At 33.5% G+C, this 4,722-nt stretch overlaps 1 long non-coding RNA gene across 1 annotated transcript; it reads right to left on the bottom strand.

Annotated features, from left to right (window-relative positions):
- Nucleotides 1–3,676: 3,676 nt before the first annotated feature.
- LOC145112577 (uncharacterized) lies at nucleotides 3,677–4,327 on the bottom strand. The gene is made up of 2 exons (XR_013710548.1): nucleotides 4,259–4,327; nucleotides 3,677–3,911 (listed from the first exon to the last, which is right to left on the bottom strand). It is a non-coding gene; the product is annotated as an uncharacterized LOC145112577 (long non-coding RNA).
- Between the last annotated feature and the right edge of the window lie 395 nt (nucleotides 4,328–4,722).

Raw genomic sequence — 4,722 nt, 5'->3', positions numbered from 1 at the left:
ATCGGTCGAGAATTAGCCGACGGAGTCAAAAGGAAAGTTGTAGATCTTATTTTTACCTACGCGTGGATATAAAGAACGTCGAAAACGGAGCTCGTATGCGAAAGTTGTGAATTTTTCAAAATCGGCTGATTTCCACCCTGTGCGATGCCACGTGTCAGCGCCAGGCTGTGCCTGTCTGTAGCCAGCTGGCTCACGACGTGAGCACCCTTTCTCACGACGTGAATCCGCCCAGACAGCCTATAAATAGAGGCGTAAATCACCCCAAAACACACACCTTTCATCCCCTTTCTCTCCCATTACCCCCAAAACCTCTCTTCCATTCCCTAGTACTTCCTAAGTGCTAGAAGCGAGTCCTGGAGAGCCCCAAGGCTCCAAGAAAAAGAGTTTTTCGGTTTGAAACTCTGCCCGTGCGGAGCCCGGTTTTCAAGCAAACTTCCTGGTTTCGTCAAAGAAGATTATTTTTAGAAGCGAGGTGTTGTCCAAATCGCTCCGTATCAGGTGAGTGTATAGTCACTTTCATCTTACACATAGATATGAAGTATTGTATATAAATTATGTGCTATGTGGATATATATGTTGTCTGTTTACCTGAGATGTTTGCTGGATGAAAGATCTATACTTCTTTCTTTCAGATCTGAAACTTTTTCCTTCAGATCTACACTTTTTCATCTCAGATCTAAACTTTTTCTTCATATCTAAACTGTATACTTTGAGATCTATGTTGGATGAAAGATCTGAACTTATTTCTTTCAGATCTACACTTTATCTTTCAGATCTAACACTTTTCTTTCAGGTCTGAGACTTTTTCTTTCAGATCTACACTTTCTCACCTTAGATCTAAGCTTTTTCTTTAGATCTAAACTGTGTACTTTGAGATCTATGAAAGAACTGAACTTCTTTCCTTCGGATCTGAACTTTTTCTTCAGATCTAGACCGTATATATATTTTATGCTTTGAAAGTCATGTTGGATGAAATATGTAAACATTATTTTTCAGATCTTTAGACCGTATAAATATTTTATGCTTTGAAAGTATGTTGGATGAAAGATGTAAGCTTTGTTTTACAGATCTGGACCATGTATGTATTTTGTATCTACAAATATGTTGGGTAAAACAATGGGTAGATGAAATAGATGATGTGTGTTAAAATGATGAGAGGCCTCGATGTTTACGATGTTTAAGATGATCCAGTCGTCTAGCGGAGTATAGATGACGACCACAGACTTTTCTATGCAGTCCAGTGGAACGCTAGCAGGCTCGCAACCTGTAGGTGTTTTTGAAGATGTACTCCATCCCCCCCATGGTTGCCGTACGGACACATATGGCAGAGGAATCCCCTTAGCAGTAGTGTCCATCCCAATGAAATTCCTTAGGATAGGTCCCTTATAATAGATGCTTTAGGGACGTAAAGTGAGGATAACGGGAACGGGTAATCGGGTTAGCAATTTGATGAAAATAAATAATGAACTTATTACTGTGGGTTGAAAACCCTATATGCTCACCAGGCTCCCCAGCCTGACCCACTCAGTTTCTTGTATTACAGGTAGTGGAAAAAGCATAGTTGGATGATTTGACGAGAGATTACGGATTTGAGGCCAGATAGTGTTTTGTGGCCTAAGGTGTTTATTTCTTTTTAGTTTATGCTTATGGTCTGTATCGATGATTGACATCCCGAGTTTTTGCTATGTAATGGAAATACATTTCTTTAAGAAATGTTTTGATAAAATTTATATCATATTTTGTTTTGGGAACAAATTCCGCAATACTTTTCTTAAGAAGTTACTCTGATTTTTATTTAAAAAGCATAAACAAAATCGGTCTTGTATGGCCGTAAAAATGGGGATGTCACAGGGGGTGCTCCGGTGGTTGGAGTCTCAACCGAGGTGGTGGCGGCCGGAAGTTGGGAGAGTGGCGGCTGCACATCTGAGTAGGGTTAGGGTTTTTGATGCACATGGTGACGAGTTTAGGTTATACACCTGGTCCCCTTAAGCACATTTCCATAATGCCGAAAATAGCCCCTTCTTTCCTTTTTCTTTCAAACTAAGGCCACCATTTACCTTTTTAACCCCTGTCTCTAAAAGTCCTTTCAAAATGGGTCCCCAAAATTACCAATCAGCCCCCTAAGCCTTCAAATCCTTTCAATTTAAGTCCAGAACTTACACTTTAACCCCCGGAACTTCCATTCTTGTCATTTGGCTTCCCGAACCCAACACCTCACTAATTATTATTTGATTTTGGGCTTTAATACTATAAAAAAATAATAATAATTACTTCTCGGGGTTTCGGGTCTATTATTTAATTATTCTATTTTAAACGGGATGTTACAGCAGGGAAATGTTGCTAGACATTCACCACTATCTACATAAATCTATGACGATTCTTGTGCAAGTGGTAGATTGAAAGATGTTTATGCCCAAGAGTCATTATAGAATGATATGTCTAATGAAATATGATCATATATCGTCATACCTTATAGCAAGTTACTACTAATTCATTATTTATTAGTATAATTTCATTATTAATAAATATTATCAACACTTGTATTTAAATGGAAAAGTATTATTTTATAAAAATAATATTTTTCCAACATAAAAGGAATTATTATTTCTAGGAAATAATAATAAAAAGAACATTAACTGGTTATATTCATAAGACATAGAAATATATATATATATATATATATATATATATATATATATATATATATATATATATATATATATATATATATATATATATATATATATATATATATATATATATATATATATATATGTCATGTACATTAATTTGGACACTTGGAGTAATCATCTAATTGTACATGTAACTAACTAGTTGAAGTAATGCAATAGAAGAAAATCTAGTTTTGACTTGCTAGTCAAAACCATGGGGGTCCTCCACGAGAGGTTTCAGTTGCTTGTTTGACTTGCAACTACCTCCCATGCTTTATTTCAAGAGGTTACTTTCACACTTTTGAAGGTATGGTCTTTCACATAGGTGTGTTAATATATAAATAAGTGTTAGTAACAAAAACTTTCTAGTTTTTCACTTCTTTGTTTCCACTTTTCTCTCTTTATTGCCAAGAACAAAACGGGTTCTCTCCTTTCTGCATGTCTTACATTTGGTGCTAGATTAAAGGCTATTATTTTGTTCTCATTTAAAGATATATTTGGTATATACTTTTACGGCTTAAGAACAACTAATATAGAAGTGAATACTAGCATCTTTGGTAGTTGATTCTTGCTTGGTGGATATCTCTAGAGAGTTTCTATTGTGGAGCTTGTTGTCATCTTCATTACTTTTCTAATCGCCAAAAGGAACCAAAGTTTTCAAAGATTGTAAACTTCTTCTTTCTTATGGTAATGTTTTAATCTTCCTAAGCTTCGTAAAATGATCCTTGATGGGTAAAATGGTTTTAGTTTATTCAAATCTAAAATGCTTCTATTGCTAATCATGTCATTTTTTACACTATAACTAAATTAAGTTTGAATAAAACCCAACAATAATGCCCAAGAAAAGGTTGTTATCTTAGTAATGGAAAGTTAGAAGTATTTGATGCTAAGGTGCTCATAAACCAAATCTTATTTATATGAAACTAACCTTGATCCCGATTTATTTTCAATTTAAGAATGCCAATTTTCATTCACATGTCTAAAATGAGCCCGATCATGAGGCATGCTAAAAAACATAGTAAATAATCATGAAATCCATGTGGATAGTCTGCAGACCATGTGTTGCGTAACACCAAAGTTTAACATTTTGACACATTTAGAACAACATAAATCCATTACCTTGGGAGAGTTGGGTATGGCCAGCCAACAGTAAATTAAGAAAATTAGGCTCTGAATACACAACATTGCTTTGTATATTGATCACATTCTTTGTAGTAAAAACAATCCTTCCAAGGTTTCCTGGTAATGATCATTCAAAAGTACCAAACATGTCAAATAACGTCTAAGCTTTATTACATCTCGAAGTTATTTCATATGATATTTTAAGAACATCTAAATGGTGTGTAAACTACTAAAATTAAAAGATTTTGAATGAATTTGGTTAGTCAAATTGGTTTTTTCTTTTTCTTGTTCGGGATGTCATATGGGGATTTAATCCTTTTCCAAAAAGATTTCTCAACATGTGTTCTCAACACTCATGCTTTTCTTCTTCGGTTCAATCTAAACAAAACAAATTTTAGCTTCGAAATACAATCCACTGCTAATATTCTTGATCTCAAGAATAGAATTAGAAGATGACTACTCACATTGATGCTTCTGAGATGTTCATAAAGGTAGGAATTCAAGGAAACTACATGCGGATAAAGAATCTGAAAAAGTTGTTTTTTCAAAGTACGATGCTATTAAGTTCAATGCTATTAATGAAATTCATTACCAGAACAATGTCCTACAAATAATATTCAATGTAGGAAAAAATGAAACTCTTCAATGTCATCTAAACATAATCCAAAATAATAATTTTTTAAAAAAACAATGTTGTTAATGAACTTTTTTTTACAAAGTTCAATACTACATACATATATTTTTTTTTCCAGAAAAACGTCATATTAATGACCTACCAATGAACAATTAAAATTATATATTATATAAATGGTCCACTTGTGAACAAAATTACATAAATGGTCTATATATGAAAGAAAATGAAAATGTATTTTCCATTAACAATATGTTTTAATATATATATATATATATATATATATATATATATATA

This window comes from Lactuca virosa, chromosome 5 (genome assembly GCF_052849685.1).
Source record: "Lactuca virosa cultivar CGN04683 chromosome 5, Lactuca_virosa_CGN04683_v6, whole genome shotgun sequence".
Classification (NCBI taxonomy): Eukaryota; Viridiplantae; Streptophyta; class Magnoliopsida; order Asterales; family Asteraceae; genus Lactuca; species Lactuca virosa.
The sequence above is the reverse complement of the archived record's forward strand: the minus strand, read 5'-3'. Positions and strand labels throughout refer to the sequence as shown.